Source organism: Bidens hawaiensis, unplaced genomic scaffold, assembly GCF_021521415.1.
Source record: "Bidens hawaiensis isolate Kalapana, Puna unplaced genomic scaffold, B.hawaiensis_p1.1 tig00019074_1, whole genome shotgun sequence".
NCBI classification, from domain to species: domain Eukaryota; kingdom Viridiplantae; phylum Streptophyta; class Magnoliopsida; order Asterales; family Asteraceae; genus Bidens; species Bidens hawaiensis.
The window spans coordinates 159,211-175,741 of NW_027492894.1; the positions used below are offsets into that span (position 1 = coordinate 159,211).

At 33.7% G+C, this 16,531-nt stretch overlaps 1 pseudogene; it reads right to left on the reverse strand.

The window, feature by feature from the left end:
* Positions 1 to 9,623: 9,623 nt before the first annotated feature.
* LOC143557621 (PR5-like receptor kinase pseudogene) lies at positions 9,624 to 10,872 on the reverse strand (annotated as a pseudogene).
* Positions 10,873 to 16,531: the final 5,659 nt, after the last annotated feature.

Consider the following 16,531-nt stretch of genomic DNA (forward strand, 5'->3'; position numbering starts at 1 on the left):
GTAATTGTATTATTCTAACACATCGTAGTATGCACACAGCTCCGAAAACATAACACATAAAGGGGCTAGAACTCATCTGGATCCTGTTACGTTCACCGTTAATAGTAATTCCCTTCCTGAGTTGTGCGCGGCTAACTGTTTAATAATGTACACGTATTAATACTCTATATTCTCTTGTCATTCATTTCTTAAGTTAACGGGGTTAACTTTTAAGTTAACTGAACCGACATGTAACCTTCTTAAACCGATCTTAATAATTTAATATACTTGACTTTATTTATTATTATTATTATGTATTTATGTTATACTTGCTTCATTAGTATTAATTCGCATCTTTAACGCGTTTATGAGTTAACGTTTCCTTAAGCGAGTTCGGTTTAGTGTCGGGTTTGTATTTGACTCATGCTCGGTTAGGTTCTAATCTATGTTCTTTATAAGCTAACCTTTATTTATAATCTCATTTCTCAACGAGTGGGTTCATGTGTTTGGGTCGTCTTCGACTCACATCCCTTTATTAGACGGGTTACGGATCTTTAAACGAATCGGGTCTCGGGTTCGGGTTTCGTTTAAGTTTTACATATATGTATTACTCTTTTATTGTTATTATTATTATTATTATATTAATTCCCACTTATTTAATCCCCCACCCAACCCTCCCTTCCTTATCTTCATCATCGGGAGCCCCCCTAGCTCTCTCTCTCTCTCTCTTTCTTACAGCCCGCAACCACAGCCGCTACCATCTCTTGCCACCAAGGTCGTGCCCTAACCCTTAACCTACAATGGAAGTCCGTTTGGGTCGCATAAAGGTTCTAATATGTCGCATGACAACGATTCACATCCAAGGGTTCACACGGGAGGATTCGCATACCAAAAAGGAGTCTCATGAATAATTCACATGGTATGCGAATCATTTTCCGAAAACCATTCGCGCGAACTATTTCCTCAGAACAATTCGCATGGCCGTGCGATTCCTTTTTCCGGCAACCATTCGCATGACGTGCGAACGGTTTACTTGATTCGCATAAGGGTTTTCCAGATCTGGTTCCACCTTGGCCTGCAACTCTAGCCGTTTGTGACTCGTGTGAAGGACAAGGGACCATTTGGGTTCGGATATGAGGCCGCAACACCAGTCCGGGTTCAGCTTCCTTTGGGTTCGTGTTTCGTAGTTGGGCCGAGCTGTTTGGGATCCGGGTTTAGTGGTTTGAACCAAACCCTCGTCATAGCCGAGCATTCCATCAACCACCAGTGCTCTTCTTTATTGTTTTGTATTATTTTGTCAAGTTTCTTATTATTGTTATTTATTTGATTCAACCGAAGCTCGTCTTTATCGGTTTGACTTGGTTCGTTTTACGTTTGACTTTCGGGGGTCCATTCGTTCATTTGTTATTAGATCTAAAATAGAAACGAGATGAGAAAGAAAGATAAATCCTTAATTTTAAACATACCTTAAAGATTAGATCTTGAATGGACAAAAGGTGAAATAGGTGTACATGGGGTTTTTGTTGTGTGTGTATGGATGTGGTGACAATGATTGGAGAATGATGATGGAATGATGAGGATTTAGGGTTTAGGGATTTAAATAGGTAAAGCTCAAAGGCTTTTAGGCCCATAATCCCTCCTTAGGTCCAATAACCTCTCTTAATCCTATCCATACTCCACATATTATTTAATTACCCCAAATAATATAACGCGGCACATAACTAAAATACTCGAAATATTTTATTCATTTATTATAGAAACGAGGACGTTACATCTTAACCCAATAACAAGAGCCGAAGCTTTGATACCACTCTGTTGGGGAAAACGACATGACCTAGTCATAAACGGTAAACAAAAGTGCGGAATAAATCTTCGTTTGCCTAAACTTTTTCCCAATCCCAATGAACATATGAGGATGCCAACAAATAGGTTGTTTTAAATGCAAAAGGGACACAACAAGTTTAGCGTGGAAAACCTCTTAAAACGAGAGTAAAAAAACTACTAAAGTCGCTTCAAATCCACTATCACCAATAATAGCGCAATACAAGGTTTTCTCTAGATATACTAAAGGCATACAATAATCATCATATAATTTAAACAATCTAACATTAAGTTTATGAAATCAAAACAAAAGAGTAAACAAATAAGAAAGAAAATTATCGATATCTGAAACGTTTCGTATCTTTTAAAAGCACAAAAACTTTGGAGCACAAATTTTCTTCTATTATGAGGCGACAGAATGAGAAAAACACCAAATACTTTTCATGTCGGCAGAATGTCTACACTCTAAATAAATAACCTCTTTCTTTTGTTTCTTGTTAAGAAAGTTACTAAGCCCACAAAATAATATAACCACAACACTTTGTGGGGGCCACGTAGGCCAAAGCCCACACACACCCCTTTGTTTTCTTGGACGGAAACCCGCGCAAAAAACACATAATAAAAACTTAATTCAATTCTTTTAATCAAAAATTTAATGGCACAATATTTTATCCGCGTGCCTTCTGTTTCGTTGTAATAAAAAACTTATAATTATCTTAAATATTTCTTCACTCATTCTTTTATGTTGTCCCGTTTTCTTTTATTATAATCCAATATGTGTGTATATATATATATATATATATAAGGGTGAGTTCTAATGAAAACTTCTCTTAAAGAGAAAACTTAGAAACTCTTAAAAACTTCTAAAAAACTATTTTTAACTTTTTTTTTTAAATTTTCTTTTGAAGTTACTTTTTATTCCATTATTCTTATATGTTGTTATTGGATCCAAAAAACAAAAAAATAAAAAAACTTGTCGGGAACCTTGTCGGTATAGTGCGCATGTGTAACAGTGTGCATTGCATATATGTAAAAGTGTTTCTATTGCATAGAATACAACACTATTGCACATATTTGATACACACCATTGTATATATGCAATATAAGACTAATACACACATCGAATACACATTAGTACGTATGTGTAATACAACATTAACGCACATGTGCACCACATCGACTTTTATTTTATTATTATTTTTTTTCCATATAATACAACACTACTACACATATACAATACACAAATATTGAATATATGCAATAAAACACTATTAAACTCAAAAATACATAGTAATACATATGTGTAATACAACGGTATCGCACAGTAATACGTATGTGCATTAGAGTGGGTTTTTTTTATTTTTTTTATATTTTTCCAGTGAAATATAAGAATAATGGCAAAAACGGAAATTTGAAAATATTTATATATATATATATATATATGGAGAGAATCAAGAGAAAACTCATCTTTAGGGAGAAACTTAAAAACTCCTAAAGAACTATTTTTAATTAAATATAAAAAAATATTTTCAAATTTTCGTTTTTGCCATTATTCTTATATTTTGGTCTCCTTCACTCGAAAAATAATAAAAAAATTAAAAAAAACCCGCTGTATATGCACATACGTACAACTGTGCGAAACTGTTGTATTACACATGTGTATTACTATGTATTTTTAAGTTCAATAGTGTTTAGTTGTATATATTCAATATTTGTGTATTGTATATGTGTAGTAGTGTTGTATTATATGGAAAAAAATAATAATAAAATAAAAGTCGATGTAGTGCACATGTGCGTTAATGTTGTATTACACATACGTACTAATGTGTAATCGATGTGCGTATTATCTTATATTGCATATATACAATAGTGTGTATCAAATATGTGCAATAGTGTTGTATACTATGCAATACAAACACTTTTGTATACATGCAATGGACACTATTACACATGTGTACTACACCGACGAGGTTATCGACAAGGTTTTTTTTTTGAGCCAATAACAAAATATAAGAATAATAGAAAAAACAGAAACTTCAAAAAAAATTTAAAAAAAAAGTTAAAAATAGTTTTGAGGAGTTTTTAAGTTTTCTCTTTAGGAGGAGTTTTCACTGGATCCCACCCCTATATATATATATATATATAGAGAGAGAGAGAGGAGGAGGTTCATGTGTATTTTAATCTTAACATAAGAACGTAGGAAATAATACCTATTTATAAAAAAAAACGAGAAAGTAAAAAACAATACCAATCTACATAAACAATGATTTATAATAGCAAAGAGAAAAACCTAAAAATTACAACAAAAGAATCAAAATCAAGAACAAAATAATAAGAACATATACCAGCAAATACTTATAATAGCAAAAGAAAAAAAATCTAATAATAACAACAAAATATAAATCAGCAAATACTTATAACGCCTCATGATCGAAAATTAGCAAATACGAACAAAAAATAACAACAAATACCTATAAAAATAAACCTAATGATAACAACAAGTTAGTTCTCACTGTTCTCATGTTAAGAATAAAATGTATTTGATCCTGTTTCTATATATATATATATATATATATATATATTTCTTTATAAACCCATTTAAGATAAATATTTGTCAGACTTTCTCATACGAAAAAACCCCAACACAAGCATCCAATGCCTAGCATCCCTAAGCAAGCATCGTTCACAAATCAAAACTGAAAAACAAACCACTTTTTTACTTTCAACTCCCAGCATTATAATTGAACAAACATCAAGTATATAGTAATCATCAATAGTGGTCATTATTTAAGGGTCCTGCTAGGGACACCCTCCACACCCATGAATACGCCGCATATAGGCCTATACGTGGCGTATTAGGGTACGATTTGACGTCCTAGCCTGGCTCTGTTATAGGGTTGTCGGATCGTACCCTAATACGCCGCGTATAGGCCTATACGCGGCGTATTGGGTTTTGTTTATTATTGAAGCCCAGCTCCCTCCCCTCCCTCTCCACCATTTCTTTACCTCTGTTTCTTTTCCCCCTAACCATCACCCTCACCCTCGCCCTCTTCATTCAACCCACACCAACAACCACATATGTTTCTGGAGTCGGACAAGGAGATGCCGGACGATGCTAATAGTCAATCGGAGTTAAACCAGGTTTCGTTTTATCTTTATTTAGTACATGTTAGGACATAGTTGTAGATATTAGCACAGAGATTTGGTGAATGGTTTACTTTTAAATTTGTCTAGGCACCGACCGTTTTACGGTAACCCTAGTTCGTCGGGCCTCCCAAACTTAAAATAGATATCCCGTACTGTTACTGTTGTTGTTAAAATTTTTATTATGTTATTACTATTAAAATATTAATATTATGATTAAGATATTGTTGTTATGAAAATATTATTGTTAATAAAATAAAATACTATTATTGTATATATTAAAATACTATTATTATTATTATTATTATTATTATTATTAAAATAATAATTTGAAAATACTATTTAAATATTAATTATTATATTATTATTATTATTATTAAAATAATAATATTAAAATACTATTATAATATTAATTATTATTCTAAACATACAGTTGTTAGTATTAAAGTATTAATTTTTTATATTATTATTAGTACTAAAATATTATTATTATTAGGTACGTGATGTACGTCAGAGATTCAGATGCCAGGGTTAGGCAGCGACGCAAGACGTTCGAAGGTACGTTTGTATACAGTATAATATAATAATATAATATAATATATTGTATTATGTTATAATGTATTATATCAAACGGGTGCTGGTTATGTTAGTGAGTTTTTCTAGAAAAGCCCACCAGTGTTGTCTTATTATGGTTTTTTTTCCTTTTTTTTTATTTCTTTTTTCTTTTCTTTTGTTATTATTAATGTTATTTATGATTATTATTAATATTAATATCATTTAATTATCAATAACATATTATTATTGGAAATTCGATAAAGAGCATTCAGTAGCATGACTTATTTGGGAAAATTGACAGTGCAAAACGAACTTTTAAATTATTAGCTGGTTTCGTTATGAGCATCTTCAATCAGTTACAGTGGCTTACTTGGGAAAAATGGCATTTCCAAACGAACTTTCAATTTCTTGGCTGCTTTCGTTATCGACATCTCAAATCTGGCTCTTCGATTTCTTCGAACTCCAACGGTCTTGGCCGCCGGTCACCACTGACAACCGTAGTTGTGTTCACTCGAACACATATCAGTCGTCACTAAGCTTAAGCTTAGACTTGTTATTAGTTTTATTTTTAGTTAGGGGTATTCTAAGTTGTTCAGGTTGCGTATATTAAAGAATTATTGGCTTATATATATACGTATATATATATAGTAGATGTGCAGTATAAGAATTCATTGCGTCGACATACCAGCACCAGATCGAGACGCTAGTTTGATGAGTTTGAATCTATCGGATCCGCGGTATCTGCTAACGACAGCGAGAACGGGAGCCCTTACTTTGGAGAGATAGGTGGAAATTCGGTCATTGCTCCAACATAACGAGCACCAGATTGAGATATTAGTTTGCACTTAGCTGAACCGGTTGACACATATGCAGACGTGGATTTAGGTTCGTTGTTGACCTGGATATTAACACGTTTATTTACAGCATTCGTTGACATGTTTGCATAATACACAATGAAAGCATAAACTAAAACAACAATCCATACAATAGCAATTGTCTTCGTTATTTTTCTCTTCTTCTTCTTTGACCGGTCGTTGAAGAGAATTGCTATTGTATGGATTGTTGTTTGAGTTTGTTCTTTCATTGTGTATTATGCAAACGTGTTAATATCAGTTCCAACACGGAGCCCAAATCCACGTCAGCATACGTGTCAACCGGTTCAGGTAAGTCCCGGCTAATATCTCAGTCTGGTGCTCGTTGAGCTGGAGCAATGACCGAATTTCCACTTATCTGTCCAAAGTATGGGCTCACGTTGTCGCTGCCGTTAACGGATACCGCGGATCTGAGATATTGAAACTCATCAAACTAGCGTCTCGATCTGGTGCTGGTTATGTAGGCGCAATGAATTCTTATAACGCACATCTACTATATATGTATACGTATATATATATATACACCGATAATTCTTTAATATACGCAACATGACTAACTTAGAATACCCACAACTAAAAATAAAACTAATAACAAGCCTAAGCTTAAGCTTTGTGACGACTGATATGTGTTTGAGTGAACACAACTACGGTTGCCGGTGGTGGCCAAAGGTCAAGACCGTTGGAGTTTGAAGATATCAAAGAGGCGGATTTGAGATGCCGATACCGAGAGCATCCAAGAAAGGGTTCGTTTGGCACTGCCAGTTTTTCCCAAGGTAACCGTAACAGATTCAAGATGTCCATAACGATAGCAACCAATAAATTGAAGGGTCGTTTTGCATTGTCAATTTTCCCATATAAGGCCTGCTACCGAACACGCTTTGCCGAATTGTGAATAATAATATATTATTCATAATTAAAATAATATTAATAATAATTATAAATAAAAAAAAAAGAGATGAAAAAAAAAACAAAAAACATAACAAGACAAGCTGGTGGGTTTTTCTAGAATAGCTCCTTTTTACGCCGCGTATAGACTTATACGCGGCGTATTAGTGTGATTACAACCTGCCCTGCAAAAGCTGGGCTAGGGCTATGTCCGTGGCCGGGGCCGGGGCTGAGCCTGGGGCCGTGGGCTGGCCCGCAGACCCCCTGAGGGTGACGACGTGTTGGTCACCTACCCTCATGTGCAGTTTGATGAGGGTTCTCCCGCCCACACACGATACCTTCGCCTACACCAGATGCACCCGTTTCCCAGCACGATTATATCCTGGTGGTTTTTGGAGTCTTGTGACGCTCACCACCGGGCGGCTGAGTACATTGAACAGGATACGCCCCGGAGCCGATGCTTCAGTATGCCACTATCAGCCCACCGGGGGCTGAACACTGGAGGTTTACTGCACGATACGCGTTACGTAAGTTTACTCCACATTGTTACGTTTTTAATATATTATATTATATTATATTATTGCAGGCCCCGCTCATCTGGTACGCCAGAGATTCAGATGAGGGTGCCAGGCGCCGATACGACACAGTCAGAGGTTTACTACCGCATGTTCGGGCAGGACGTCCATCTCTCGATGGAGGAGTTTGCGGTTGCTCTGGGCTTAAACACCGAGCAGGAGGTACGTAGCCCGATATACACGGAGAGCATCCACTGGGGGTATGGTGGCGGGCCATCAGCGATCACGACTTCGGGGATAGGCCCTTGGACACCAAGTTCAAGGTCTCGGCTATTTGGGACCCGCTGCACAAGTACGTTCTTAAAAATGTATTGTATTGTTTAGTATAACGTAATATATATTAATAATATAATAAAACATATTATATTATATTATATTATATTATATTATATTATATTATATTATATTATATTATATTATATTATATTATATTATATTATATTATATTATATTATATTACACAGGTACCTTCACAAGCTGATTGCGATGTCCATCGCAAGTCGCAACCAGGGCGCGGAGCACTGCAGCCTGCGCGACCTTTTTTTTTAGGTGTCTGCTGATTCACACGCCCTGCAACCTCGCTAGGGGGTTTGCAGACTATTTTGTCGGCTACCACTTTAGGCAGGGACGAGGGTTCTTGATGGGTGGCAGGTACGTCACCCAGCTTGCGATATCTCTTAGCGATGGAGCCCTGGTGGACGGCCTGCGTATCGCTCCCACCCCTCCGAGCGAGCTGGACCGCCTCCGTTGCGGCGGCATGCACATTGTGCGTTCGTTCCCCGGGCCCAACGGCCTGCAGGAGCGACTGGTGGCCGGGTCGGGGGCATGTGCGCCTTACGTCCCGGTGCCTTTAGTCAAGCCTCCCCCGCTCGCGGCACCAGAGGTGGTGCTTGTCCATCAGCCTGTCGACGCGGGGGATGGGGGCGGCGGGGATTCGGACGACGGTGGTGACGGACGTGAGGATCCGGGCGCATCTCAGGTACGTTTTAATATATTATCGTTTTATCGTTTCTTTTAATTCGTCCACACGTATTAAACGTATTTCTGTTGTTTTGTTGTTAGGGGCCGACGCAGCACGTTCCACGCACATATCGCGCGGTGCATCTGGGTCCCGCCACCGTCGCCAGGTTGGAGGCCCTTGAGTTGGCGATGAGGCAGATTTCGCGCCAGATCGACTGGCTTATTAGCAGTCGGGTAGCGGAGCTGTCTGGACAGCCCTACAGCGTGCCACCGCCACACCCTCCCAGTTTTGACCACGAGGCAAGCACGTCTGGCGTGAGACGCGGACGGGGCGACGACGTGGATGCCACGGACGGTTCGAGGCCGAGGTGCAGGGAGAGGACGACGCCGACGTTGCCGACGCGTTCCGGGGCCTCGGGGGCCACGACGACGGCATGGGCATGAACATGGAGGACTTCCTGTAGATTTTTATGTTTTAGTTGTCGTATTTTCTTTTATTTGTATAGATTATCAATATAACAGTGAATTTTGGTATATATATGTGTTAACTATCTTTCACCGAAATAATATTAAATATTAAATAAATAATTAACATATAATGATAATAAATAATAATAACAAAATAACAAAGAAAAAAAAAATATTATAAGACAAAATTGGTGGGGTTTTATAGAAACACCGGCCTATACCCGCGTATAGACCTATACGCAGCGTATAGGCCGGTGTTTTAGCAATTGAGGCGGTGTCTCTAGAAAATCCGTTATTTAATTATCACATGCTTTCAGAAAGTATTGTTTTTATTCAAATGTTCATTATGGCGATTCAAACTTTTTCAAGATATGATATTCGCGGTCCTTACTAAATTTACAATTAAATAATCCTGGATTCCTGGTAGCTAAATAGGTGTAAATTCCATCAGTAGTTGATACGAATTAACTAACATAGAAATACCTAAATGACAAATATCACAACGTATCAAGTAGATGAAGAAAATAAACCATAAGGATGCGATAAATCTGTAGATGGGGAACCGACACACCTTGGTGGAGAAGACAAATAAGGCTTTGGAGGGATTTTCAATGATTCTAAGTCCCCTTCTAACATTTCCAACACTTTTGTGATGGTCGGTCGGCTCAAGGGATTAGTCTGTATGCACCATAAGCCAACAATAATCAACTTCCTTGCAAACTTATTTTCTTCATCGCTCATAATCTCTTTCAATCCAAGTTGTTGTTCATGCAATTCAACCTTCTTATATATCCAGTGAGGAAAGTATATCTCACTTGTATGATCAACTCCAACCTCAATGTTTTTTCTCCCTCCAGCCATTTCTAGAATCATCATTCCATAACTATAAACATCTGATTTTTGGGAAACCTCTCCAAAATTCCTAGAAATTAGTTCAGGAGCAATATAACCTGGTGTTCCTCTCATATGAGACATGGATATCTTGCTTTCTTTCTCGCGGGGCAATGCCTTAGCCAGCCCAAAGTCGGATATTTTAGGGCAAAAATCACTATCCAATAGAATATTATGTGGCTTTATGTCAAAATGTAATATTCGTGTGCTACAACCCCTATGCAAATATTCTAGACCTCGAGCAATCCCAATAGCGATCTGATGCAACTTTTCCCACCCAAGTTGCCTACTATCTGAAGTATCATGACTGTATATGAACCTCTCCAGGGAACCATTAGGCATAAATTCATAGACCAAAGCTCTTTTACGACCCTCCAAACAAAATCCAATAAGACTTACAATATTAACATGGGATGTCCTACCAACACTTGCAACTTCATTAATGAAATCTTCCCCGTCACCTTTTACTTCACTTAAAATCTTCACTGCTACTAGGTTTTGATCTTCTAGCACTCCTTTATACACAGTACCAAAACCTCCTTGACCTAATTTGAATTTAAAGGAGTTTGTCATCTTTTCAACTTGAGCATAAGAGTACCTTTTTGGAGCTAGGAATTCATGATTCTTTAGAAACATTTCTGCTTTGACATTGTACTTAGTATTTGTTATTCTTATAAAGCTTACACCAAGAACCCCAGCTGTGAACAGATCATGTAAGTACATCAGTAAGTTTGTTTTTATAAGTGAAATAGTGGGTTAACATCATTAAAAATTTAAAATACGATTATCATATATTAACCAACACTAAAATCACTTGTGTCAATTTTCTTCCTAGACATACAATACGAACCATTGCAGTAATCATATACCATACGATTTTTTGGCTTAAGTTCAATATGTAAATTTGACTTTGTTTTTTTTTTAATTTGATTTTGGTCGCAGTAAAGTCCAGCACCCTTAACACCATCAAAGTTTTTTCGTTAGATTTTTTTAAAAAGCCAGATTCGCCCTTGATAATCTCTCCAGAAACCTACGAACAATTTTTTCGTAAAATCTCGTTTAATAACTAATAACAAGTTAAGTTTCTATTACAATACGAATACGAAACAAAAAGAACAATATGCAAGTTTCTCCACTACATTCTAGGGAAGGCAATGGGTCGAGATTTGAATAGGTTTCAGTATTCCAAACCCATACCTAAGTATTAAAGTTCATCCCGAACTCATCAGGTATAGGGTATACTCATTTGCGGGTACACACGGCCCAAAGCCCACCCCACCAGTTAACATAAATAATAAAACTAAAATAAGTTAAAATTATAAATATAAAACCATTATAATTCTCTAGTTCATCATTTTTAAAATTTTTATAATGTATTTTATATGTTTAATTTATTTTTAGAATTTGTTAGAATCCCTCTTCATTTTATTTTATACCTAAAGTCACAAATGCAATTTATTCTCATATATTATAATTTCTTTTTATATAAAATTAATTTCTTCCAACTCAATTTATTAACATCCATCAACACGTAACTGTTTTTAATAGTCATCAATACATATTTTTTTCTCAATTGACATAACTATAAAAATCATTGCGATGAATAATAAGAAAAGTACATATATCATACACATGTGACGATTAAATATCAATATTAAATATACAACTTATACAAATCGTATAACATATAATAGTTTTTATCTAAAAAACGTATAACATACCAAAAATACGCAACCTACACGTGAAATTCAATATCAACAATTATATAAACTACACAAAAATAAATATATCCTACATTTTGGACATTAAATATTAACAAAAATACACAACTTATACAAAAACATATAACTTACAACCTCCAAATGTTTTTGTTAGTACGTACTAAATACAATTGTGTAGGTTACATGCATTTTCGTGTAGGCTATATATAATTGTTGATGCTGAAATATAAATGTAGGCTTTGTGTTTGTGTAAGGTGTACATTTTTATTAAAATTTGATATGCACATGTGTAGGATATATGTATTTTCCGTGTAACATATATATATATATATATATATATATATATTGATGTTGAATTACATGTGTAGGCCGGTTGCATATTGTTGTGTAGGTTATATATTTTCTTATACTAAAACAAGTGTAGGTTATGTGTTTTTTGTGTATGACTCTAGATTGTATACTTTTTTTAATTATTATACAAACATGTGTAGGATATTTTTTTTTATTATTCATCAAATTGTAACTATGTGTTAGTTCATGTAGGTATGTTAATTGAAAAAATTATGCATTAATCATTACGAATAAAATTACATGATAACGGATATTGATATATATTAATTGAGTTAAAATAAATTGTTTTGGAGAGAAAGAAATTTCAGCCTATGAATAAATAAAATTTGTGTAGGATGAAAAATCAAGAGAGATGAGAAATAAGTTATAAAAATAGATTAATTTATTATATATTTTTTAATTGTTTTAGTTTTGATTAGTTATGTTAATTGTAAAGAGAAATTAATGGTGTTCTTAGTTGTATTAATATTGTTGCATTTAAACCATTTTCATTTAATTTTAAACATTTGTGATTTCTTGATTTCTCACAGTTCTCGCACTAAAATTGTTTCTCGCATGAACCATCCATATATGGAGAGGTTCAAGAGATAACTCCTTTTTAGAGAAAGAACTAATAAAGAAATATTTTTAATTTAAGAAAAAAAATATTTTTAATATTCTTTTTCCATTCATCCTTCTTATATGTTGTTATTTTTCAATACAAAAAAAAAAAACTCATTGTAGTGCATATATGTAATATATCAACTTTTTTTAATGCATATTTGCACTAGTGTGTATTTTATATTTGTAATAATGTTGAATTACATATATACAATCGTTTGTATTGTATATGTGCAATAATTTTATATTATATGCATAAAAAAATACCCATATAGTGCATTTGTGCATTAATGTTGTACTACATATATGCAATAGTGTGTATTGCATGCAGGCAATAGTGTTGTATTTCATATATTTAATAGTGCATATTGTATAATGCAATTGTGTTTTATTATATGCAATAAAACACTATTGTGTATATACAATGCACACTATTGCACATCATGGTTGCAAAAGTCGCTTGGCGGACCCTAGGCGGACGACTGGGGAGTTGAGTGTACTCGGAGTACTCGGATAATACTCGGACATGGTAAATATAATGAAAATTAAATTTTTAATATTATATCCATGTCAAATATCATTAGTTTACTAATATTTATAACAAAGTATGAAAATACAACTTTAAATAATAAATTATTTAAATTGCTAGTCATTAATTAAAAATTATATTTGTTCTTTAATATTATAGAAATACGAAGTATGTTTTATTTTTAAATCAAAATCGGCACAAGTTCACCGACTGTATATGATTCTGACTGCGGTTGACCACATTTGATCAATTCTTAGTAACTAGGCGGAGTGATAGAAACTCCCCTCGGCGGCATACCTTGTAACAAGTACTCGGAGAGTACTCGGCCTTGTAAACCTACTTTTACAACATTGTTGCACATATATAATACATCGACAGTTTTTTTTTTTTTTTAGGAACAACATCAACTTACTTATTAGAATGATGAAAGAAAAAAATTACAATTTTTTTTTTAAAGTTAAAAATAATTCTTAGTTAGTTTTCTACTTATCTATTTAAGAGGAGTTCTCTCTAGGTCTCACCCCTCTATATATATATAGGGAGAGGATCAAGAGAGAACTAAAGAACTAATAAAAAAATATTTTTAATTTAATTAAAAAATATTTTTAATTTTTTTATCCTTGTTATATGTTGTTATTCCTCACCAGAAAAAATATATAAAAATTAAAAAAATATTTTAAAAAAACTCATTGTAGTGCACATATGCAATACGTCGACTTTTTTTTATTGCATATGTGCAATAGTGTATATTTTATATGTGCAATATTGTTGACTAGCGTATATGCAATTGTTTGTATTGTATATGTGCAATAGTGCTATACTAAATGCAAAAATTAAAAAAATCTATATAGTGCATATGTGCATTAGTGTTGTATTACATATATGCAATAGTGTGTGTTGTGTTGCATATAGGCAATAGTGTTGTATTTACATATATTAAATAGTGTGTATTGTATAATGCAATTGTGTTATATTATATGCAATAAAACAATATTATATATATGCAATGCACACTATTGCACATATGCACTACATTGATAGCTTGTTTGTTTTTTTAACAAGATCAACTTATTAGAAAGATGAAAGCAAAATATCACAAAATAATTTTTTTTTAAAAGTTAAAAGTAATTCTTTATTAGTTCTCTAGTTATTTCTTTAAGAGGAGTTCCCTTTAAATCCCACCCATATATATATATATATATATATATATATATATGGGTGAGATCAAATGAAAACCTTCTCTTAAAGAGAAACTTAAAACTATTAAAGAATTATTTTTAGCTTTTTAAAAAATTATTTTGATAGTTTCTTTTTTTTTCATTATTATTATATGTTGATGTTGTCCCCCTCCCCCCCTCCCTCAAAAACCTTGTCGGTGTAATGCACATGTGTAAATAGTATACATTGCATATATGCAAGAGTTTTGTATTGCATAGAATACAACACTATTGCACATATTTAATACACACTATTGTATATTTGCAATATAAGATTAATACACACATCGAATTCACATTATTACGTATGCGTGATACAACATTAATGCACATATGCACTACATCGACCATTATTTATTTATTATTATTATTGTTATTGTTATTGTTATTGTTATTATTATTTTGCATATAATACAACACTACTTCACATATACAATACACAAATATTGAATAAATGCAATTAAACACTACTGAACATAAAAATACATAGTGATACACATGTGTAATACAACAGTATCGCACAGTACTACGTATGTGCATTACAACGTCTTTTTCTATTTTTTGTTTTATTTTTTTCCGAATGAGTGAAGGCTAACAAAATATAAGAATAATGGCAAAAACGGAAATTTGAAAATATTTTTTTTATTTTTAATTAAAAATAATTCTTTAGAAGCTTTAAGTATTCTCTCTAAGAAGTATTTCTTAGTGCGAGAAGTGCGAGAAATGAATCCAACCAATCATAATTTATCTTTAGTTTAATGATTTATTTTGATAAGTGTATGATAGTAAAATGTGTTTTTCATATATATGGCAAGTAATACTCTTTTGGGGATGCTACAAATGTTTTTAATTATCAGGTCAGTTAGGGTAAACTGTAAGTCCATATCAATCCAACTAATACGAAAGTCAATCGGGTACTAATAGGTTAAAATGAAAGTCAATCGAGTCAAAGGAGGATTAACGGGTTGAAATGAAAGTAAATCGGGTCAAAGGGGCTTTCAAAGTCAAGAGTCGAGCATGCATTTTTAGAAATTAAACGAAAAGGTCAAACATCAAATTAAAGTCAAATTTTGATTATTTTATATTTTGGTAGAAAGAATGGGCAGAGTGCAATTTTGTATATCATTAATCACAGGGACACATAGTAGAGGGGTATCATGGTCTTTTCGGACGCACCTAAAAAGAATCTTGATGTTGAGATGATAGCTCGTTGCAAATTGAATCGGTTTGTAGACGTCATGGATGTAGGTGACCACATGGGTATAAAAAGAACTTAACTCCTTAACAAATTGTTTAAATATTATCTAACAACTTGATCGTTCTTTAGTGCCTGTAAGCCTCTTGGCTACGCAAGTTTGTGTCTCTCTCTTGGTGTGTTTAAAATGGTGGCGAAGCTCCATTATTGTATCTTGGTAATCCAGCTTCATACTCTTCACACAATCAATTATTTATGGCACCGCCTTCATCAATCATATTATGTAGTATAATATATGATCACATTATATCATCTAACATGTAATGTCAAAGAACTTGTTGGACCTCCCATTATTCTTGACCGAGCTTGAAGGACACCTAAGACGCTCTCTCCTTTCTTGGAGACTTTTGACATTTTCTTTTCTTGAACAACTTCATATTTTATGCATCATAGTTTTTTATACATCTTACTCTTTTAATAAAGTAAAATAATGAGACTTAGTTGTCAAACTCATATTCAATTCTAGCTAATTTTCTTTTATAATCTTATCTAATCTCTTATCTTAGTTATCTTAGCTATCCATGGGTCACGGGTTAAACCAATTTTTGCAATTGGACTATAAAATGTAAATTTTCCATCCCAATATTCTATTTCTCATTTCATTCATCCTAACAATCCATGGGTCATAGGTCAAAATCACTTTCGCAATTGAGTTATCAAATAGTCAGGAAATTAAAATAAAAATATTAATTAAAAACCAAACAAATA